The sequence below is a fragment of the Protomyctophum bolini genome, assembly GCF_963924005.1.
Source record: "Protomyctophum bolini genome assembly, chromosome: 9".
Lineage (NCBI taxonomy): Eukaryota > Metazoa > Chordata > Actinopteri > Myctophiformes > Myctophidae > Protomyctophum > Protomyctophum bolini.
The window spans coordinates 2516164-2541523 of NC_137870.1; the positions used below are offsets into that span (position 1 = coordinate 2516164).

The 25360-nt window shown below is 42.1% G+C and overlaps 1 long non-coding RNA gene across 2 annotated transcripts in view; it reads right to left on the reverse strand.

Moving 5' to 3' along the window:
* Positions 1-17884: 17884 nt before the first annotated feature.
* The window catches only part of LOC308321610, a 49612-nt gene continuing 42136 nt past the window's right edge, over positions 17885-25360 (reverse strand). For both annotated transcript variants that reach the window (XR_013964635.1, XR_013964636.1), the window contains one exon: positions 17885-23496. This is a non-coding gene — a long non-coding RNA (uncharacterized lncRNA). The remainder of the gene's footprint in view (positions 23497-25360) is intronic.

Sequence of the window (25360 nt, forward strand, 5' to 3'; positions counted from 1 at the left end):
ATCGACAGTAAAAGGAGACAGGTGGTGATTATGTGATCGACAGTAAAAGGAGACAGGTGGTGATCATGTGATGGCGGTGTGTTACATGGAGAGGACGTTGTGGTGGCGGTGTGTTACATGGAGAGGACGTTGTGGTGGCGGTGTGTTACAGGGTGAGGACTTTGTGGTGGCGGTGTGTTACATGGTGAGGACTTTGTGGTGGCGGTGTGTTACATGGTGAGGACTTTGTGGTGGCAGTGTGTTACATGGTGAGGACTTTGTGGTGGCGGTGTGTTACATGGTGAGGACTTTGTGGTGGCGGTGTGTTACATGGTGAGGACTTTGTGGTGGCAGTGTGTTACATGTTAACTGCATGGACAGTGCCTGTCCATGCAGTCAGTGTTTGTCAGCAGCAGCAACAACTCCACCACCTGAGAGCCCTCTGTCCTGGAGCTTCAGGCCTTTGTTATGCGTCATTGAAGTGAGTTCAGTTTGTTCATGTTCATTTGTATATTGCATTTTATCTTTATCTGTTTTCCTGAAACTCTAGAGAGTGTGTGCACTGCGCATTACACACACTCTAGAGTTTCAGGAAAACAGAAAAAGATTAAATGCAATATATATATATATATATATATATATATGCATTTCATCTTTATCTGTTTTCCTGAAACTCTAGAGAGTGTGTGCACTGCGCATCAAGAAATCTGGCCACAAAAGATCACAGGATCTACTGAATGTGACTGACATATTGAGTGGTGTCACTCCCTTGGGTGGCTGGGTGGCTGTGTCTGAGCACGAAAACAGCATGGTTCTTTTTCACCACCTGTGCGCAGCCTAACGCACACACAAACACACACTCACATATTAACTGTAAATATGATGATTTCGGGTGTGCCAGTACAGTACAGTACAGTACAGTACAGTACACATTAGACTAGAGACCCCCATTTCGGACACGGGGCGGCACGCGGGAACCGGGCCGGCACCCTGGGTGCGTTGCTGTAGGTCTGGAACTTTTTGCGCAGTGAACACTGTAATAACAACTGTAACAGTGTAACATCATTGGTCTCACCGGTCTGCCGGGGCCACAGGCCGGGGAGAGGCAGGGAGCCAAATCTGTACCTCTCCCCCACCGCCGTTCTGAGGAAGGTTCCAGACAAGGGTTCCAGACAAGGGTTCCAGACAAGGGTTCCAGACAAGGGTTCCAGACAAGGGCTCCAGACAAGGGTTCCAGACAAGGGTTCCAGACAAGGGCTCCAGACAAGGGCTCCAGACAAGGGCTCCAGACATCGTTTTCCTTTAAAAAATAAACAAAGAAAAAAGGATTAGACCTGAGGACAATTCTACAAATGCCTTCTAAATCCTGACAGTTTTCTGAAAAAACTCATGTTTCTATGTCAGTGGTTCTCAAACATTTTCATGTCAAGGACCCTCATCTGAAAATATGCTGTTCCAAGGCCCCCCCCCCCCCCAGAAGCAAAGATTTGAGTTAAAAACGTTCGCTCTGAAATAATATATTCAAAGATTTGTGCACAGAACTACAAGCTCATAGCGCGGCACATGAGCTTGTAGATCTAACATATTGCTTAACACCAAAAGGGATTCCCGCCCTCAATGTGTGAAAAAGAATCACACCTGTGTGAAGTGAGGGGCCATTTGAGCCACGGAACCACCATTTGGCCTCTCAGACCCAAAACTAAGGAATATTTTGGTGTCGTTGGAGAAGATGTTGTCCATCATTCCATGCTGTATTGATGTTGGTACCATTATTATATTATATACTGTGTATATATATATATATATATATATATATATATATATATATATATATATATATATATATATAATTATACTGTAGGAGATATAGCAGGCAGATGTGCAAAATTTTAAGGACATTTTTTTAATTGATTTTTTGGTATTCAGACAGCCAGATATGAGTAAAACGCTCAACACATGTTACGACTCTGTGACACATCTAGGGGCCACAATCGGCATTCAAAGATGTTCCTAGAAGCTTTGTCATTGGTCGAAAAGGCAGTGGTAGAAAACACATTTATTTTACCCCAGTGCCCCCCACAAAGTGACCGGAAAATGAAGGGAGACTTCACCCTTTTTGCAAAACAATATTTGTTTAGAAGATTTAGAACACTTTCCTTTGGGGTCTTTACGAGTGTAATATGTGGTTTTAGATATTTTAGATTTTAGCAGTGAACACTGGGCTCACTTACTTCCTGGACTACATATTGTTGTCTCAGTAAAACAGCCCTCCCTCTATCCACAAGGAGCAGTGCAGAGCATTATGGGAATTGTAGTCCAAGAAGGAAGTGAGCCCAGTGTCCATGACATCAAAGACACTGGGCCCACTGCACAAATATTAAAACTACATATTACACACATAAAGACCCCACGGAAAGTTTTCTAAATCTTCTAATCGTCATTAACATATTATGTTTTTGCAAAAAAGGGTGAAGTGTCCCTTTAACCCATTTAGGCCTGACGTCGAAATAAATAAAAAGTCTTCTGAAAGAATATTATATTCAAAGATTTGTGCAGCATTTTCACAATTTTTCAAAAATAGCAGACCTACAAGCTCGTAGTGGCGCGCTATGAGCTTGCAGATCTGCTATTTTTCAATAGCTAAAGTATAACATAATGCTTAGTTAAAACACCAAAAGGGGTTCTCGTCCAGAATGGATTAATATTCACCAAAACCAGAGCAGAACTCCCACCACGAGACTCTGGCAATGAATCAATACAGTTGCAACAACTATATTAATGGCATATAGTATTTCATACAGCTCAAGTTAAAACAGTTCAAAATGTACTGGATTAACCCAATTTGGGCGGGAACCCCTTTTGCTGTTATAGCATTATGTTATGCTTTAGCTATTGAAAAATAGCAGATCTACAAGCTCATAGGTCTGCTATTTTTGAAAAATCGAAGAATGACTGACATAGAAACATAGCTTTTCCAGAAAACTGGCAGGATGTAGAAGACATTTTTAGAATCTGATCATAATGGGTTAAGCAAAAGTATCAATGCTTCCATGTGGAAATATGGTCCGGATTTCAAAATGTTAAACAGCGTAGACATGTTATTTATTATGAGCTACTTTCTGTCAAGAAATGCTGTGCAGGTAGCGCTCGTTTAAGTCACTGAATGGCCCTGCATATCACCTGTTTGAATTTGCACATAATGCAGGAGGCAGCAGCGCAGCCAGTTAACAACAACGAGTGCTTCCAAACTCCCAACACTCCAACATCTGACCCCTCTGAAATGAGTGGCACTGTACTGTATCTGTCTGTTAGGCTGTGCAACAGTGACACCTGGTGGTGAACACACAATAAATATTGTCATGCTGTGACACACACTCTTACCAATACGGGACCGTACCTATGTTCCCTCAGCCCTATGTTCCCTCGGGTCCGCGTCAATATGCCGACGGTCCGATCGACAACCTACCTCAAACCCTCACCCTAACCCTAACCTCCGCCGGGGCAGACACCTAAACCTATAACCACCCACCCTCTCCCGACCCCCAGCGCACCTCGGACCAATGCTCCTTCTGAGGGAACATAGGGCTGAGGGAACATAGGGCTGAGGGAACATAGGTATGACCCCACCAATACCATATACATTAATGGCAAGGTGCTAACAAGGTGCAACTTCCCATAGACAGCCCATTCATCCAAACAGAAAAGTCCTATCTGATTTAAACAAGGACAAGGTCAAACTCACCAAAATTGCAGCTGTTATGGAAAGCTTGAATTATTCTCTTTCTATCCTCAAAGTGTTTGTTTCATAAAAATCCACTGTAGACGTGTTACGAGTTACTTTGTAGTTTGTGTCCTTGCAGGTGATTATTTTTCCAAGTGATGGACTGGAGTTTGGGAGTGCTCGTTAGATATCACTCAACTGTCCTGAGTACCACCTGTTTTGAATTATCACATAATGCAGGAGGCAGCAGGACGCTGCTTTACTGAAAACGAGACACGAGTGCTTCCAAACTCTGATGGAAACATGGCATCTGCAAAAGGTCAATTGACCAGACCGCGGCCATCTTGCCATCAGAGTTTGGAAGCACTCGTTTTCAGTAAAGCAGCGTCCTGCTGCCTCTGGCATTCCATGTGCAAATTCAAAACGGGTGGTACGCACTATGCAGGGCAGTTGAGTGATATCTAACAAGCACTTCCAAACTCCAGCACTTACCAACAAATAATCACCTGCAAGGACACAAAGTAGCTCATAACATGTCTACAGTGGATTTTTATGAAACAAACACTTTGAGGATAGAAAGAGAATCATTCAAGCTTTTTGTACAGCTGCAATGTTGGTGAATTTGACGTTGTGTAATACAATCAGAGGGGACTTTTCTGTTTGGATGAATGGGCTGCTTGTGGGAAGTTGCACCTTGTTCTTATTTTTTTCTTAGTTCTTAGTTTTTATTCGTCAACGAATAAAAACTAGACTAAAATGTTAGGAAGGGACTAGTGGACAAGAGATCCAGTACAAGTCATTTTACACTTGGTTGCATGCTGAAAATAGCTGATCTACAAGCTCACGTCGTGAGCTTGTAGATCAGCTATTTTCAGCAAGTGTAAAAATATGATGCCGTCATTATGACGCCATCAAGGCCCGCCAAAATACATTTTAGTCGACTAAATCACCTGTAGATTTATTTAGTCGACTAAAATCTTACGATATCTAGTAGACTAAAACTAGACTAACCATAAAACATTCCGGGTGACTAAAATGTGACAAAAACTAAATGAAAACTATTCGAGAGACTAAGACTAAAACTAAAATAGAAATGTGCTGCCAAAAACAACACTGACCTTGTTAGCACCTTGCCATTAACTTCTATATATATATATATATATATGGTAAGATGGCCGTGGTTGCACCACTCAAAAAGACTAAACACCAAACAACTATGAACATGAACGCCCCTCTACAGTAGCCTGGGCACCATTTCATTTCGGTATATGATCCGGGCTGGAGCCGGATGATATGCTTACGTCATGTTGTAGGCAATGGTTTGCCTACAACTAAAAGCAATAAAAGCTCTCGTAAGCGAGAGCTTTTATTGAGAGGGAAAAGGAAGTTGTCGCCGCCTGTTCCGACTACAAAACAATACTACAACATGACGTAACCACATCATCCGGCCCCAGGCGGGATCATACGGACTTTTGAAACAGAGACCAGGCTTTCCTCCGAGGCGGTGGAAAGCCTGGTGAGGCGAGGTTACCTCTACAGTGCTTTGGCACCTTCCCAATCAACAGGATTGCCAACAACACCGCAGATCAGACAGGCCGGGCGGTGACCCACAAATAATTTAGCTTCCGCACAGTGTCAATAAATTAACACATAAAAAAAACATTTTTGTTCCCTCGTGTTGTTATACTTAAACATGGTCTATATGTTGTACACAAGGAACGAAACATTATGCAACACAACACAACGCTTCCAATCCAGCAGCTGGTGATGTCAATTAGTCATTTTGACTCAGGGGGGTGTGTGTGTGTGTGTGTGTGTGTGTGCAATCCAAATCACATTAAGCAATATCAACTGTGCAATGATTTGTATGAATACAAATAGCAGATCTACAAGCTCTCCAAATATCGCAGCATGACACACACACACACACACACACACACACACACACACTAGAGTACAAAAGTAAAAATACTCAGGAAATAAAAAGCTTCTAACTAACTACTAGCTGCTTTATCAAGAAACATCAAAGTGAAATTACACGCAGGCAATTCCATCAATTCCTTTAATGATAATTAAGCAGTTAATTAACTAAGCCATTGGTCCTTCCAGGTGGTCCCCAGCTAAATGAATGATTGTCATTTTGATCAACGTTTGCCTGTCATCTCTCCTAATAGGTGGTACCAACATCAATACAGACTAGATGGAACTGTGGACAAAATATTGTATAGAAGTGTATATTTGTTAGTTCTGATGAATTGAGAATGGTGGACCCTGTTGTAAACAAGTGTAATGCTGTCCACAGCAACAGTCCTTGTATTGAGTTGTGCTTTCATGTGAAATGTAGCCATGCTGCAAAACTGTTACTTCAATCAATCTCATCCAACACAACAAAACATTCTAATAGCCTATATAGTTTCGGATCGGAGTAATTCTCATGATCTCATCAAACGGTGGTTCCGTGGCTCAAATGGGTCTGACTGAGAGGCTAAATGTCATCAAATGGTGGTCCGTGCCTCAAATGGGTCTGATATAGGGCTAAATGTCATCAAACGGTGATCCGTGGCTCAGATGGGTCTGATATAGGGCTAAATGTCATCAAACGGTGATCCGTGGCTCAGATGGGTCTGATATAGGGCGAAATGTCATCAAATGGTGGTCCGTGGCTCAAAAGCAGAATAAATAGGCTAATGGACCTTGAAAACCCTGAGCTAAATAAGCTAACAGTAGCGAAGCCCCAAGCCAACAAACACATGCAAACACTGTGACTCACCTGATTTTGATAGACCACAGACTGAGGACTTCTTGTAGAAGATGTTTTTGTTGTTTTTCTCCAGCCTGACGGCCTACTCGATGTCCATGTCAATTAAATGTTATGTTACGAGTTATTCATTAAAACAAATGGCTTATTGTAGCAACAAACACTCTAGCAGCGTGGTGGTGTTGGCGTGGGTGTGGTTATTGATTTTACCAAAGGGTGGGTGGCGTCACTGGCGTGAGCGACCTGAGGACGCATGCGCATCCCGTGCACCCGGCGTGCACCGCAGCTCAAGGAACCCCCCCCCCCCCCCCCCCCGCACGCACGCACAAACGCACGCGCGCGCGCACACACAAACACACTATGCAACAATAACAAACTGGGGACGTACATGATGTGGGAGTGTCCAGATGTCAATCGTTTTTGGTCTAGAGTTTCAGAAGTACTATCTGAGGTAATGGGAACTACAATTCCCCTCTTGCCTAATATTTTCTTGTTGAATGATCATGATTCAGCGATTGGGTTGACATTGACAATGACACGCAGAAGACTCCTGCTCTTAGGGCTGACAGACAGCTGCAAAAGAAACTGCTCGTCCTAAGATGGAAACCTCCCCATAAACTTGAGATCTCACAATGGATCCTCTCATTAATGGACATGATCTCTCTATAGCTCCATCCAATGGGGGCACAGGAAAATACACTTGATGTCTTATCCACAGCATGAGAAAAACTTAAATCATGCCAACGTCTCTGATAACTGTTATTTTCTCCTTTTTAATTTGATTTTCCCAATTGTAAAATACCTGTCTCGCCTTATTTACTATTATTATTATTATTATTATTATTATTACTATTATGATTTTTTTTAAATGTATTGTAACCCTGTATCTGTTTCACAACAGGGTTGGTCTCTGTTCCTTTCACAGCCATAATTGGATCTGATCACGCTCAAGAACATGTGAACAAAGGAGAAGGTGCCATTTCTGGCTTAGCTACTGATCCTCGGGGTCTGCGGAAATACTGTCCGAGTATACCCAGTACTGGCAAGACTGGCTGGTGAAACCGAGCGCCTGCTTAAATGATCTGGCGATGAGTGGAGTGAAGACAAGGGTTAAATACTGTCAGGGCTGAAGAGTTGATGGCCGGTGTGTCAATTGAGTGCGATGAGGAGGTGACCACAGACAGGTGTGCCAAGGCTGGAAGCTGGGAGGAAAGCCGACGGCCACACGCAGCCACAGCTACACCGTCATTTAAAAGTAAATGCGCACTAGATCGAAGCAGGAAATATCATGCATATCTTTATATTTACAACTTCATATCATACAGTGCAGGGCAGGCTCTTGAACCAAGCACGTATAATTAAGTTGCTTTTGGTATTCTGTCTGTGTGCTTTTTCCAAGGGTACGGCAATAACATCTAATATTTATTTTCACAGCACCCTAAAATAGCTTTTTATAACAAATGTGCCTGAAAACCTTTGAAACTAAACCAAACAGTGTTATGTGTTCTGCATCTCATGATCCTATACAGACTCCAAACAGAGCTGAAAGTGCTTTTTAGTGTGGCTGACTTTAACTGTGGTAGAAATTGTCTGACGCTCCTAGACTTCAAATGTTCTGTAGTAGCATAGCTGATCTCAGATCAGTGTTGGCAACTCAATATTATGGCATTATTGCCCCGATACCTGTGAAAGCACAACTCTGGAATAGGTTTCACTGATCTTTATTTCAGGTTGTTCGTGGGGACCATGTTCCAAAACGGCACACTGGCGTTGCTATAGTGTCGTGTATTTTCACACAACTTAACCAACTAAACTATATGAGCAATGAGCTCTCTAAACTAAATAGCAAACTTGTAGACTGTGCATCAAAGCATCAGACGATCGGATGAAGAAGCACGCAGAGAGATGAACTGAAGAACCATCGGAGTTGTAATTTATTCAATCACAGACAAAGTCCAGAATGACAAAATAGCATAGCTTCCCCGTGTGTGTTCACTACAAATAAAGCAATTCCTATACGAAACTATACTCTAGACTAGAGAGTGCGGATATTCCATTTTCATTCTACCTTAACCCATTTTGGTGTTAGCATCATGTCGTGCTTTAGCTATTGAAAAATAGCAGATCTACAAGCTCATAGCGCGCCACCGAGTGGCGCGCTACGAGCTTGTAGGTCTGCTATTTTTGAAAAATCGAAGAACGACTGACATTTTTTAAATCTGATCTCAGGTCAGAATGTGTTAATCAGACCAGTGTGTGTCCAGTGGAAACCTCGTATGAATCTGAACTCAGGTCAGAATGGGTTAATCAGACCAGTGTGTGTCCAGTGGAAACCTCGTATGAATCTGAACTCAGGTCAGAATGGGTTAAAGATATAACATGCTAAAATACCCAAGATTTTCCAAAAAATGTGTGTTCATCAACATTATGCCAGAGCACAATCCTAGACCTTGTGATTTACATTCGGAGCTGAAGGGGACATATTTCCCCGCACTCGTTTAAGGAATGGAATCATGCTCATTAGTGGTACGAGGTAATGGGGATACTAATTATTTCCTTCTTTGGCGACACATTTTTTAATGAGGACCAGGGTATATTATTTCTAAAAGACGGCACTAATGGATCAGGAAGAATGCACTGGATTCCTCTTCGTTATGTTCCACTCGGGACATAACAATAATACAACTGCACTACATGTGTGAGGAGGCCTTTACTTCAACACAGTTACGTTGAACAAATTCCTTTAGAAACTCATGTCGTGTACTGTACCATACTGTACACCGCGGGCTCCATTTCCGTCCATGCTAAACCCCTTATCCCTAAACTTCTTTGCCTTTTTTTTTTTTTTTTACTATTTTGAAAAACATTTTTTAATAGTTCAACTTGCCAATCTACATTGACACGTTGTGAGCTTGTAGACTGGCTATTTTAACTATATTCAAAAATGTCGTTGACGAAAATGGAGCCTCTATAGCATAGCTAAAGAGTGCTGAAACAGAAAATAGCTGATCTACGAGATCTGGTAGATCTGGTAGTTTCGCAATGTTTCGTACAAAAGTGCCCTCTCACAGGGTTTTTGCCCTCTGTGCATGTCCCTGAAATCAGGTGTTGTCCTGGCGTGCGTCGTCACAATGCTGCCTTCAAATCGTTATATGTTTACGAGGTTATAGGTGGTTATAAGATGGAGTCCTCTACCCCCACCACCCACCTTGTCAGAGAGCGGTGATTGATGAAGCTTCCTTCCTCCCCGTCAGGTCTCTCCAAGGCTTTGGGTCGTGTGTGTGTGTGTGTGTGTGTGGCGTCTATTGATTTGAGGTGGAATAAAAATCCCTAATGGTGATAACACAACACTTAAATAATGGGCTGATAACAACACAGCCGATGGATATGGGCAATCAGGACTTCATTAGTATCAGCTAAGGAGGATGAGGCTGATTTAACTTGCAAATAGAGAAGGAAAGGGGGTAGAGGGGGTTGAAGGGGTGCGGGGCGGCTCGGAGCCGCCAGGACATCGCTGTGTGTTGCTTCTTCTCGGGCATGTCTTTGCAGGGGGAGTGAAATGCACAGGGGGGGATGTTTTATAATTGCTCAGAATCAAAATGAGCCTTGCCACAGGTCGGAGTCTCAATATTACTTTTTTCCAGACTACTATACATGTTTGGGCATCACACAAACCCAGCAAGTTGTGCTAAAGATTATGTGCAGTTTAACCCTGAAAAAGAGCTCCCGAAAGCACCAAGGACACAAAGTCCTTCGTTGTCTGAAAACCGTTTCACGTAAATGCAAGATTTAATGTAACCTTTTTAGTGAGATATATGTGTTACCAATACCATTATACATGTTGACCAACGAAATATAGGCCTGTACTGTAAGAGGCAATAGTTTTGGCTATTTGGCAAAAAATAAAGAAAGAAAAAAGAAACAGTCACGCGCATGCACTTCACATTACAATCATTAACCTTCTAAATGAGTTTCATGCAAATCATAAGAGTTTGTAATTGACAATTAAGCATGCCAAAAACATCCGGCTGCCATTTAATGGCAGTTAATGAGTGCCTGGAAGAGGCAGCGAGGTCTACACGGTAGCCCACGGCTTTAACCCATTCTGACCTGAGATCAGATTCATGCGAGGTTTCCACTGGACACACACACTGGTCTGATGAACACATTCTGACCTGAGATCAGATTCTAAAAATGTCAGTCGTTCTTCGATTTTTCAAAAATAGCAGACCTACAAGCTCGTAGCGCGCCACTCGGTGGCGCGCTATGAGCTTGTAGATCTGCTGTTTTTCAATAGGTAAAGCATAACATGATGCTAACACCAAAACGGGTTCCCGGCCAGAATGGGTTAACAGGGAAATATGCAAACTAACCTTGGTTAACCCATTCTGAACGGGACCCCATTTTGGTGTTATAGCATCATGTTATGCTTTAGCTATTGAAAAATAGCAGATCTACAAGCTCGTAGCGCGCCACCGAGTGGCGCGCTACGAGCTTGTAGGTCTGCTATTATTTTTTTTAAATCGAAGAACGACTGACATTTTTTGAATCTGATCTCAGGTCAGAATGGGTTATAATCAGACCAGTGTGTGTGTCCTAGTGGAAACCTCGTATGAATCTGATCTCAGGTCAGAATGGGTTAAAAGCTCTCACTGGGGAGGCAATGCCATGCCAATTTGCATGCAGATCCAGTCAGCACGGCTCCCAAGTTACTGCCATGTCGCCTGCCGAGTCAATGCTCTCCCATTGAGTCAAATGCAGCTTGATTACACTTCACACCAGCCAAATTATAATGCAAATAGCGTTCCACCTATTAACCATGGAGCTGCCCGAAAATGTGTGCTTGTCCCCACAGTGTGTGATGTAAATTGCTATGTCACATTAACCCATTCTGATCGGGCACCCATCATGTTATGCTTTACCTATTGAAAAATAGCAGATCTACAAGCTCATATCGCGCCACCGAGTGGCGCGATACGAGCTTGTAGGTCTGCTATTTTTGAAAAATTCGAAGAACGACTGACATTTTTAGAATCTGATCTCAGGTCAGAATGGGTTAATCAGACCAGTGTGTGTCCAGTGGAAACCTCGTATGAATCTGATCTCAGGTCAGAATGGGTTAAAATTGACACCGGTAATTCTGTGCATTGTGAAGCTATTGGCTGCCAGGTCTTATGAAGCGTTGCAGACGAGTGCATTTCGCTGCACATAGTCAATTTGACACGGTCGCAGGGGAGAGATTGCTTTTTGGTGCGTAATGAATCCACACAAATTAAGAAATTACCTTTGGGTGAGATCTTCAGCGTCGGTTAAGGCTTCCATTTCGGTTTGCTTAGAAAAGGTGTTTTTGTGGGTTAGTGGGCTGAAGCCTTTTTAGAATTGGGACAGAGTTTTTTGTTTGTTTTTGTTGGTTTGTTTTTACATGATTGTTATTGTCCATGTTAGCCCACTGATTATTGGATGACCTTGAGGTCAAATAATATGACCTTGAGGCTGGTGTACAGTATGTGTAGCACTGTACTGTCGTTAAAGAATACCAGAAACTGGATGACAGTTCAGAAAGTGGTTGCTGGACTTATTCATTTACGGGGATTAAAGATAAAATGGTCTCTCTCTCTCTCTCTCTCTCTCCCACTATAGAGTGTCGCAGTCCCTCCCCCTTTCAGAACAACGAGTGGCCCAGGAAATGAAAACCCAATGCATTCTCCCATAGGCATTTCTTATTTAATGTATTTAAAGACCTTTTAAGCGTCGTACGAAGCCAACTCTTGTCGTGAAAAATCACGACAACACACACAATTTTTCGGGACAAACAAATAATTAGAAAGAAGAAAAACAACAAAAAAAGTGTTGTATAACCTGCCGTTTTTTTCTACTTTCTAATTCTAGCTAGACAATAGACAGATGTACAGTACTAGACAATAGACAGATGTACAGTACTAGACAATACAGATGTACAGTACTAGACAATACAGATGTACAGTACTAGACAATACAGATGTACAGTACTAGACAATAGACAGATGTACAGTACTAGACAATAGACAGAGTACTATAGCTAGACAATTGGGTTAAAAATAAATGACATTCATTCATTCTATTCACATTTCCTCGTACTGCCGCTTTTAGCCTCAATTTAAATGGCCTTCATCAAGGGCCATTATAGTTATAAGGCCACTAAGTTCCCCTAATGAAATTTCCATGAATATCTTTGATGTGTCTCTCTTTCTCTGTGTATGTGGGTGTGCGCGTGCGTGCCTGTGCGTGTGTGTGTGTAACAGAGAGAGAGAGAGAGAGAGAGAGAGAGAGAGAGAGAGAGAGAAAGAGTTTCTTGTGCAAAATGGCTGCTCAAACAATCTTGTCTTAAACAGAGACCTCTTTTACACATCAGTGTACGTACAAACTAATGCTCCACTTCCTACTCACAGTTTAGCTAGGCCTCGGTACAGTTTTGGAGAGTGTACTTCTGCACTAGGCTGATTGAGACCCCTAATTAGTGTGCTTTGTTAATGGCAGGTAGTGTCAGGTGTTAATGAGAGGCTGATTGGAGTGTGTAACGAGAGATGATTGGGATGCCTCATACAGCTCAAAACTTAAACATTCTTCAGCGAACACTCCACCCATAAAGAGACAGAGACAGAGGTAGAGAAAGAGAGAGAGAGATATCTAGTGAAGTGTGTGTGTGTGTGTGTGGGGGGGGGTGTTGGTGAAGGTAATTGCTACAACATGGAGGGCCACGGGGCAAGGTCCTCTGCAGATTGCTGGGCCCTCCAATCAGGTGATGGGGGGGGGGGGGGGGGGGGGGGTTCTTCAGGAGGGGTTGATTCAATGATTTCAGAGACAGTGTTCAGCAGATTTTCGGAAGCTCTAATTGAGATTTAGGGACGTATATTATCCACTTCTTCGTGTCTGTCTGGTAGAAAATGGTTCATTGCTGCGGGGCTATTTCAAGAACCGCACGACTGCAATTCGTGCACAAATATTGTACACAGCTGTTGAAATGGAAAAAAAAGTATATCCGTGCCGCTGTTTGATGCGTATAATTCCAGAACCATCCGCTTACTCAAAAAGTGAAAGACGACATCACCTTTGGACTCAACGTGTAAGAATCCAATTATCTCAGTGTGCCATCCTAAAATACACGTATAGGTCCGACCTGCATAATGCGCAATATAACGCAAGAACCAAAACTATCTTAGAGATGAAGTCACCTTACTGTAGCTTGCACCGGACTAGCCTCGGAAACCCAGACGTTTTTATTTCCAGGGAGGAAAAAAAAGTCTGGGTCTGAGTCCACTTCAATTCGGCATAGAGTAGCGCAAACATTGCTTACTCTCTACTGATTTCTGATCGTCTGCACCTTTGTAAAATTGACATACACATGCACACATGTACACACACGCTCCTCTCTCTCTCTGTCGCTCTAAGTAATTAGTCTCATGTCGCGCAGCTGCGCATAGTTTCTCCGGCGGATCCTGCCGGGAGCTGCCTATGCCATAGAAAGCATAGGTGAGTTCCAGGCTAGCACCGGACCACACAACCACTAACCAAAGAACGCCGTATACGTGTCTGGAATACGTGTGAGTCAAGACGGTGTAAAAAAAAGAAAAAAGAAAAAGAGGACTGTGGAAGTGGATGATCTACATTATGACGACATGATACTGTAGTGTACATTGTACGCCTCGATACTGAAAGCAGGCCAACCGTTCGTTCATCACGGGGGCCACTTAGAGAAAGGCCAAAAGGCTCGCAGAGGAGTAAAGGGAGTCTGTACGATGCGGGAGCCTCGATCGCACACCCACAAACAACGCGCCAAACACGTGACCCTCGCGGAGTGGAGTGTCTTAAATGCACACTGGAGAGCGCGCGGGGCCTCGCCAAATGAGTCCTCGGGAGACCGTCCCTGCACCTGCAGTCATTTTTCAACCTTTTTAATTGGTCCTCTTCAGTCAGCTGACGCGCTCCCGTGTCAGAGCCGCGTTGCGTTGGCTCGGCGCGCACCGCGACTCAAAGGTCTCGCCATCAACCTCATTCTGACACAATGCATAGGTCGCCCCCCCCACTCCCACCCCCCTCTCCCTCCCCCACCCCCCCCCCCCCCCCCCACTCCTACCTTCTGAGAATCTTTGTCTCGACTGAACCGTTATCCGTCCGTTATTATGAAGGAACAGCGGAGGTTGTAAGAGCGGCAATAACGCTCGTTGTCAAATCAACATTATACAACAGGTCGTTTCGAGGAAGCAATCTTGATTGGTTGAAACAGCCTTCTAGCCGTGGTTCAAACGAGCACCGCTCCAAACCTAATCAAAACAAAGAATTCAGATGCTCTGTTCTCCCAGAGCGCAGCAAACTCGGCTAGCTAGTTTGTTGGGACATTTGTGGTCGTATAGTGACTACATCTGTCATTAAAAATCTGTCATTGTTTTTTCAGCGATTTTATTAGTTTTAAGCAGTGGCGTGCACAGACATTTAGAGGGGCAGGTGCTCAAGTGAAAAAAGGGCACCTTGTGCAGCGTGTGGAACTGTCCGGTTGCCTTAATAGTGTGAGATTTATAGATTTTAGGGCATAAATAATATATTAGGAACTTTTTTTTTTTTAAATCAAGAATTGATCAATGTCACCATGGTCCACATACTGTACAAGAAGGGGCACAATGCTGTCCAGAGTGAAAGGGCAGGTGGTGCTCTCTAGCACCCCCTAGTGTCTCTCTGTGCACGCCACTGGTTTTAAGGGTAACTGTTGTACATCGTCGTGGCAATAATCACATTAAACCACACCCTCTCGTGTAATATTGCTCAAGTATAGCGCTGTACGTGGTTGTGTGTCAGTAACACATGTCCCATGCTGTAGTAGGAAGGAACCAACAGCATCTATTGGTGTCATGGCAGCCTTCTATCTGACTCATGAGGCTATATGAGAACGCTGTGGGAGAACAGGTGGTGAAACACACTCGCAACGGTGTCACGTCAGCAGCGCGCGCGTGTGCGTGTGAGTCTGCGCGTGTGTGTATTTGCGTGCGCACATTGGGAGAGTGAACAGTGTATCTACAGTATGAAGACATGTTGTACCTGTGTGCATTGACATGTAGTTGAATGAAATAAGTAGCCCACCTCCCACCGACGCGCGCACACACACACCACCACCACCGGTGCCACCACAGGAAGCTGTGCGCGTTGAATGTGCACGCCACAGGGAGGCAAGAAGATGGATTTCCACACATTTGTAATAACTGTCACACCTTAACTTCTCAGACGCAATTTCAACATTCTGAAAATAGGGGACGGACGGCAGCTCAAATTAAAAATGACATTAATTTCTACTGGCAGGCCTCATGCACGTTCCCACATTTGTTTTCATTTTCAGGTATGAGACTGTTGCCGATAAGGGCCTGATCCCTGCGAGGACAGACAGACACCCTCACCTTGTACGTTACGCATATCACTCACAGCAAACTCCGCTATAGCTCAAATCCCCTGACATTTTTTTGGAATGTTGTGCGTTCGTTCACTCCTCCTAACGGCCCGCGAGGCCACGGTTGGATTTGACACCACTCCTCTAGAGGCTGTGACTGACGTACTGATGGGAGAAAAAAATAAAGAAAAATGTCTTGGAACAGTTTGTATCATCGGCGGCGCGGCGCGGTCAGATGCGGACAGACATGCAGACATGGACTGCGGCGGGGCCGGTCTAAACTCGGGCCGGCAGCAGATGAATGGGCTTACCCTGAGAATATGACAAGAACAGATGACGGCAGGGTTGGAAATGTTTTGACAAATGAGGGGGAGAATGAGCCGCAGCTAGGGCACAATGAGGACCCGAGGAGTAAACTTGTGATTGATTGCTGGCCATGGCCCATCTCCCATCCTATGTGTTTGTGTGTGTATATCAGGCAAGGCTCCATTTGCAGATCTGATGTTGAACAGCCCACCATGCGGGATAGGTTAAAGCCTCATTTATACTGACCGTGTCACACCGTGTGTGTGTGTGTGTGTGTGTGTTGACACACACACACACACACACACACACACACACAACACACACACACACACACACACACACACGTCATGTCTTTTTGGCAAGCAACTAGCAACACTGTCATTTGTTGAAGTATGAATTAAGCTTTCTGGGTCCTGGGTATGACGTTAAACTGCATCCAACACAATGTTTTGGGCCGATCAAATAATTAGAAAGAATTATAGGCATGCAGGGTACACACAACACTTTTTGTTTTGTTTTTCTTCTTATACATTATTTGATCGGCCATTATGATCGGCTATTATGGTCATGGTTGTCATGATCCTAGCTTTGTCAAAAGCCTATGGGGTTCATTTAGCTATACAGCCACCTATATATATATGAATTGAGAGAGTGTGTAAAAGTTAATTTTACTTAACATTACTGCCATTATCATGGCATTTCTGTGTCAGGACTCGGGAGAGAGCATGCTGAGAGAGATGAGCGGTTGATGTCCCGGTATGTGGCTGACTAATGAATGTGTTGAGACACCATGAAGGTACCCGAGGATTACACATATCAAGACTGAGGGTCAAGCCTGCATATAGTGACAAAAAACAGAAGAAGAACATTAGATGAAATGGTTCAAAACAGTTTTGTTTTATTTCTTTCTTTTTTTTCTCCTTCCTTTTTTCTGTTTTTTTTCCCCTTTTTTTTTCTTTTTTTCTTTTTCTTCCAGACAAACACATTGATTTCTGGACCACAGTAGAGGATGGAAACCTTTCACAAACATTTTTTTTATTATCATTATTTGAAAATACAAATATAAAATTATACTTTCCACATCTGAGATGTGAGAGACCCCCATCCACTTTTGAGTTTTTCGTACGTTTTTTTTTTTTGTATTTTTTCCATTTTTTTATTTTTTTTACAACAGGGCTCGAGGAGCGAGCCGTACAAGAAGACCTGAAAGATGCTTTCAGTGCTGTCAGTCCCGTTCAGTCAGCTCTCGCAGTAAAAAGTCCGTTAACGTTAAAAAATGGGCAAGTGGTAGGAATGGGCAAGGCAATCAGAACCACCCCACCCACCCACGACCCCCCTCCCCCCCACAACCCCATCCCCACCCACCCACCCACCCACCAACCAACCAACCAAAGGAGGCATGGAGAACAAGCTTCTGTATAGGCCCCATGTGACGAGACACGAATGACTGTACCGCTGTTCTGAGCATGTCGACCTCAGCTTTTCCCCCCCCATCGGTTTTGCATGTCTGCCACTGTTGACGACATTCCCCAGTGAACCCGGTATGTATTGTACCTCCGTTACCCCCCACCCCATTTCACCATCTAAGATTATTGCGGTACAGCCGTGATGCTTGTATTTATGGCAAAAAACTTTGTTTTGACTGCGAGACACAAACCCTACAGTGTTGGCTACTTTAAACATTTTTCAGCTCTCATTTTTTGTTCCGTCTTTTTTTTTTTTGTACAAAAAAATGAGTGTTCGGCCTTCACACAGACAAAGTGTTCAACAAAGATATATAATTACACTTAAATCCTTTATATGTGTACACATATTTACATTATGTACCCGGATTACAGTATGTGTGTGTGTGCTGTATTTCAGTGACAGGATGATCGTTTGGCCATTGCCTAGCACTTGCCTCAAGATTCAAGTTTAAGTGGATACGGTAGTAGTTACGGTAAACTACGGTAGTAGTTACGGTAAACTACGGTAGTAGTTCGCTCCCAATATATCCAACACCTTCCAGGTCGTGTGTGTTTTTTTTTCTCTTTTTTTTGCGTTTTTTTCTTTTCTTTTTATTAACCAACAATTATCCAACGATGAACTAAGTCTAGCAAGATGTGTAACATTCATTAGCTGTAGACTGCTGTCAATGTGAAAGAAAAGCATAGCAACAAACACAGCCATGCTACCTTAAAGTCCAAAGCTACGGAATCAAATTTTGAGAAAAGTTTCTAAAGTAATGAAAGCTATAAACCGGATAAAAAGATGTTGTACTGTTATATCGACCACTTGGAATATGGCAACCAGCTTAGTTCTGCAATCCCATGCGGAGCCGCATAGGTAGATAAATGACACAGATCGGACGTAAAATGCTGCCACCCAAAACCGCTTCTTTGAGATCTTTAAAGAGGCTGAGATTAATTTGTTCTGTGATAGGACACAGATGCCACTTTCTCAAGATCGGAAAGAAAAGGGACAACTTGTGGGAAAAGCTGGTGGAAGATTGAAGTGAAGGCACAGCGCTGTGAAACTGCTCTGATTACATTGTCTTACGTCATATTTCAGACATTCACCCTATTAACTAACTCCTGATTTATAATTAGTTGCATGCTGCGCACTGGGCAATATCAGATTTCAAAGCACTGCACAGTGCACACTGCAACACACTGTGAGCTTGTAAATCAGCTATTTTCAATGCCCTTAAAGGGACACTTCACCCTTTTTGCAAAAAGATATATGTTAATGACGTTTAGAAGCTTTAGAACACTTTCCTGGGGGTCTTTATGTGTGTAATATGTGGTTTTAGATATTTTAGATTGTAGCAGTGAGCCTGTTGTCTCTGATGTCATGGACACTGGGCTCACTTCCTTCCTGGACTACATGTTGTCTCAGTAAGACAGCTCTCCCCCCTATCCACAAGGAGGAGCAGTGCACCAAAGAATTATGGGAATTGTAGTCCAGGAAGGTAGTGAGACCAGTGTCCATGACATCAGAGACAACAGGCTCACTGCTACAATCTAAAATATCTAAAACCACATATTACACACATAAATACCCCCAGGAAAGTGATCTAAAGCTTCTAAACGTCATTAACATATATTTTTTTGCAAAAAGGGTGTGTCCCATTAACTGCATGGGTCACATCACACTGCCATCATCAATCCCACCGAATCCATTTTTGTCAACTTCAGGGTGAGCATCTTGTTGTTCTACTATACTGAGCCATTGCTACTATGGCACAGTGACCATGGATGTGTACTTTCTTCTACCATACACAAATCCAGAAATTCCGTCTATCTACACCCAGCTTTGCAGCACAACCATGAAGACTTGCCGTAAAGTCAGAAGAACCGACTAATAAGGCTGAGTAAAGTATCTGGATGGCTGCTGATGGAGGCAGCGGGCTGCATGGGATTTGGTACGTGAACGAAGAAAGAGCTGGTTCCACAGTACAAAGATAACTCGCTAAAATTCAGTTGATGAGTTCAAACTATAGTATGAGAGCTAATTAAAAGTCAACAAGTTAAAAAGAAAACAGTATTCAAAAATAGTAGTGCCATGGGCCACTGGGATATTTTCCAAGAGTACAAACATTTAAAACGTATATAGTTTAGATTAATGATATTTATAATAGTCATTATTGTTATCATTATTATTATATCATTAATCTGTTGTAACTTTCTAAAAAAATATGTAATTTCTTTTCTCCATTCATGTAATAAAATTCCTCTTTCCCGTTACTATAACTCGTGTCCCTCTTGACAAATCATAAGAAATAAAAAAGCGTTTTTTGCATATCTAGCGTTAGCATTTAAGGTAGTATGGCACACCCCTTTTAAAACATTCAAGGGTGGGGATCCAATTAATGCCTTGTTTTACAATTCCATCTTTACAGCAATTTCTCCTTTAAATGTGTTTTTTCAATGAGAGCTTTGGTTAGTTGAAACCATTGTGAGATCAGCAAAACCAAAAAAAACCAAACCATAATAAACCCCAATAAAATAACAACAAAAAAACCGAATACCAACAGAAAATAAGAGTGAATCAAAATGTCAGCATTTCTTTTCTCCCCCATATGGTAATTAATAAGAGAAAGTTCTATCCTTACTGGTCCTAAATCAGCTAACAACTACAGCTATTATTGTCTATATTAACTACATAACATCTATTACTAGCCACTAGGAGAAAGAGAAGAGAGAGAGGAGGAAAGAGGTAGAGAGACATAGGGAAAGAGGGGGATTGAGGGGGTCAACGCATGTGTATAGATCACTAGACTGGGATCAAAGACAGCACTCTTATACAAGGTCATTGGATTTTCTTTTTTTTTCCACACGTTACTGAAATACATTGATGATCAACATAAGATTATTGTAGAAGGTGACAGGGAATGGAGAGAGAAACTGGATGGATGGATGGATACAGTACATAATATTATTGTTAGTATTATTATAGTTATTATTCATATAATCATTAACAACCACAAAAATATTGATACAAATCCTTCTTAGAAATGTAAATCATTCAAGGGAACATACAATTTTCATCTCTTTTTTTTTTTTTAATCGATAACATACATATTTCTGTCTTTCTTTCTTTTTTTTCTCTTTTTCTTTTTTTCTGTTTTTGGATAATTTGATTATTACTGAAGTCCCCATTTTTAAAAACGATCCAGCATTCAGCTTCACACTGTTTTGTAAAAGCAAACTTGGAGAAAAAAAAGTTAAAAAACCAAAAGAAAAACCAAAAAAAAACCCCCAGGATATCCATTTATCAATTAATAAACCATTGGAAACGTTAAAGAAGATCAATTTCTCCGTTTTTAACAAATTCCTATATTTACATTAAATGATCATGGGTAACATTCCTCTCTTTTCCTTAATGTTTCTGTTTCATGGTAAAAATTTGTTTTTGTGTCATACTGGTACAGTATGTACGCTGTATGGCAAATCTGTGAGAATCAGTAAACTATAGAACATACAGTATACAGAATGTCCGAACATGTTACAATCACCCTAACCGGAGTTGGGTTTGAAAAATCTCATTGTAACGTTAACCATCCTTCATATCTCTGAGACTATATCAAATGGCCGACTAATGTGCAAAGAGAACCTGGTCTCGACCTTACACAGCAAAATCTGCAGTGTTAGTTTAACCGTTAGTGTAAAAATGATGGCCTATTATGGCCCATTATCTAAACAAAATATGGCCTCCACTATACATCATGTTATTGCACTCGTGTTGCAAGCCAAGGTTGTCTAAAGCCTTGGACACATCCGTCAGCTGTGGTCGATAAATATTATCTTGTACTGTATGTCAGCTAATGATGGAACTATAAGTTCTCCAGGTGAGAGACAACTATGATAATTTCTCTGAATATAGTTTTTTTCCCTCCATTTCGTCACTCACTGAGTTACACTAACAGTGCAGATCATACTATGTGCTGCTAATCACAGTGCAACAACTTTTGCTTTCATAAACCACTCATATTTTCATTAAGTGTTTCAGTTTCAAATAAATTAACCTATCTGGTCATCTTTTATAAGACAAGAAAACGCACAGGGTTGAGGTAACACCGAGAGACACTTGTTTCGTCAGGCTTCTGAAAAAAGATGACGCTATAATCTGACTTGAAATATTGCCTTTCACGAGAACACAGGGAAGCAGTGGCAAAACCAAAGACAATCAGTGTGTCAAACAAATCCTTTGTCCGCTTGAAATTACCATCAATATGAAATATCTGGACAAAGCTCATCTCGTCTAGTATTAAAAAAAGAAAGTATACGTGTGCTTTGGATCCTGTCATTTACTTCTTTTGATACTATTGACCTCCAAAGTCGCAGCGAGAAAGAGAGAGATCAGAGTCTTTCAGTCGTGTGTCGAGTGTCGAGCAGAAGTCATCTCCAAGAGATGTTTTTTTTGTGTGTGACAACGTCCAGTGTTTTTAGTTTTTTTTTGTTTGGTTTTTTTTTTAACCTCGTGTCATCTTTTTGAAAGCTGTGCACATGGGAGCTCAGCATGTAGACACAAATATGCTGGTATGACATTAGCCACGTACAGTAAGAAAGCCAACGGTATTTACAGAGCAAAGCCAACAGTGTTCTCCATAAGGATCCTCTCATCCTCAACCTCATGGCCTTTGTGCTATGGATGGGGATTCTTCCAGGACTTAACGTAGCACTTTTGATGTCCTCTCCCACACGTACATCCTTTCTTCAGGAACCGTCGCAGAAAATATGATTATCTCTCTCTCTCTCTCTCTCTCTCTCTCTCTCTCTCTCTCTCTCTCTCTCTCAAAACCATTATATGCAGTGACTGGAATATTATTTACAGTTATATTATTTTTTTGTATTATTTTTTTAAAATTTCAATTTCACGTAGTATTAAAAGGAAACTTTTTTCTCTTTTCCTCCCGACAACAAAACATTTATAAAAAAGGACTGTGAAAATATTGTAGTCCTCTTATTGCCAAAAATAGGTAAGTATGGTGACAACATTACGAGGAACAAAAGAGCTACTAAGATTTATTAGTTTACCTTCTGTTTTTTAAACTGCAAACCAATGTCGTCTCTCTCTGAGTAACATTGGTTCGAATCAGATGTCGTGTGTGTGTGTGTGTGTGTGTGTGTGTGTGTGTGTGTGTGTGTGTGTGTGTGTGTGTGTGTGTGTGCGCGCGCGCAGACTGACACCTGACAATCACCAAGGATAAAAAATATATATATATCCACAGTGTCTGGAAAGACACAAAAGAACAAAACAGCTTACATACATATATATATATATATTTTTTTTTCTTCTTCTCACGTTAGGATCGAAAATACACATAAAATTATCAGAAAATGTATCTTTCATGGTTGATTTAAAAAAAACAACCTTAAAAGGAAACATGAACCAAAGAAGAAAAGAAAAGAAAACAAAGGCCATTCAAACGAGTCATTGAATTGAATCATCAATAAAGTTGGGCTTATGGGTGGACAAAAACCAAGACAAAACCTCACACACACACAATGATACTGGGCTACAGTCATATACAGTATCATGGTTCTCAAAGCCAGGTGGGGGTTTATATATAGTACAGCAGGTCGTAGTTTCTCTTTCTTTCTTTTTTTTTCTGAGATGATTTTTTTTTTTAAACATTTCTTTTCATTCTCTCTCTCTCTCCCTCTCTCTCTCTCTCTCCCTCTCTCTCTCTCTCTCTCTCCCTCTCTCTCCGTCCCTCCCTCTCTCTCTCTCTCTCTCTCTCTCTCTCTCTCTCCGGGCGTTCGTTGTTCATCTGGTGCCACCTCCGCTCTCGGCCACTGTGTGGATGCTGTAGTGATTGGTGTTGGATGGCATCACCTGTTACACAGAAGCACTTTAGACAGAGTCCTTCCCACACCTTTTTAAGCCTTGGGGACCCAAATGAGTGAAAACAAGCAGATCTGCAAGCTTATACAAGTTCTTGTAGATGGGCTATTTTCAGAAATCATTGAATTTTGTTTTAATTCCACAATTTCTTTTTAGCTTTTTTTTTTTGGGGGGGGAATGTTTTTGGAAAATATTTTGAAATAATAATAATAATAATAATAATTAAAAACAAAATGTAGGAAACAAAAATTTATAGGGACTCCATACACAGTTTGGGGGAAACACTGGGTTTTCGAGAGACTCCGGCCTGTCCTTTTTCGCCTGGCCTGCCTGAACATTGATATTTAAATAGATGTCTCATTGGCTGCTGCATGTTCGTTGGAGCGATGTGTGTTGACGGGAGGGGCGGAATAATTGGACGTACGGCACACTACCGTCACGCTGCCACTCAAGTGACTACTGGCCAATCACAGCTCATCTTTTTTTTTTCCCGGGACTTATCAGAACCCGAACGTGCGCTCCGCGGCGAGGCTTCTCAAAGGAACCTCGGGAATGTTTTGCCCTCCCTCCCTTGAGCACACATACGCTCCAGAGCCGAACATACGCTCCAGATATCTTTATGTGTCTATGTGTCTGAAATACTCTGCTGGTAATAGGCAGCACAAGACGGACTGGCAGCGCACAGTCGGTCAACACCTGGACTATAGGTCCCACTGTGTCCCGAAACATTCAGCTCTCTGCCCAGTGTGGATGACATTTATCAATCTCTTTTTTTGATTTGAATTCTATACAAATCAATATTATTATTAGCCCCATTTCAAAGCTCATAATATAGGCTACGTCTGAAGTCAGTTTGGAAGAGTGCGGTCACACACACCGTGAGGACAGCTAAAACCTTGGCATACAGGGGTTCTCACGAGCAAGCTCCATCCTCAACTTCCACTATTTCTTCACGTGCCATGATCCTCTTGTACATTTCATTTTTAATTCATTTTTGTGTGTTAACTAAACGATTTAATTCCTTTACAATCTCTGCTCTGACCGCAATCCCTTGCATCGCTTAACCTTTTTATTTGTAGGTATTGGAATTTGGATTTATGGTGTGAGGGGCTATCCCCCCCCCACCCCCCACCCCCCATTGCTCAAAAGGACTATAAATCAAATCAACAAACAAATGCAAATTAATTTCTGAGCTTTGAAGCTGGCAAAGAGGCGGATGGCACAGTCTTGTCAACTGTAAAAGTTAGCACAATAAGGCTTCTACAGTATCACACAACACCTCGGGGGTTATACGGGCAGCAAGCGGTAGCACGGCCATGTTAGTACAGTATCTAAAGGCCAGATTTAAACTTGGTTGTGTGAAGCTTGTAGAGCTGATATTTTGGGTACAAGACACTGCACACAACCACGTATAAAACCAGGGGTAAAACATGCAAGTTGAGTGGAACGGTTTGGCTGTTATCCGCTTGATGATATGTGTGGGGTTAATATTGAACTGAGTCTACACGCAAAGAGATGCCTTCTCCCATGACTTGCTTATAGGTGCCGTCACAATACATCCATGTGTCTAAAAATAAGTTGCACCCATGCTATTTGACACCCAGATTTAGGAAACATTCTTAAAATGAGGTGATTTATTTAAAACGAAGCACATCTTTTGGCTGAATAGTGCGACCGACCGCTTGATGAATGCATTGAAGCATCCATCCCTGAATCCACACTAACTGGACGGCAATATAGTGTGTATACAGATAAGCATGCTAGGGGAGACGGGCAAAGTAGTTTGTGTTAAACCCAGTTCCATCTATAGCGTCAACACTTGGAACTTAATTGTTACACACAACACATGCACACA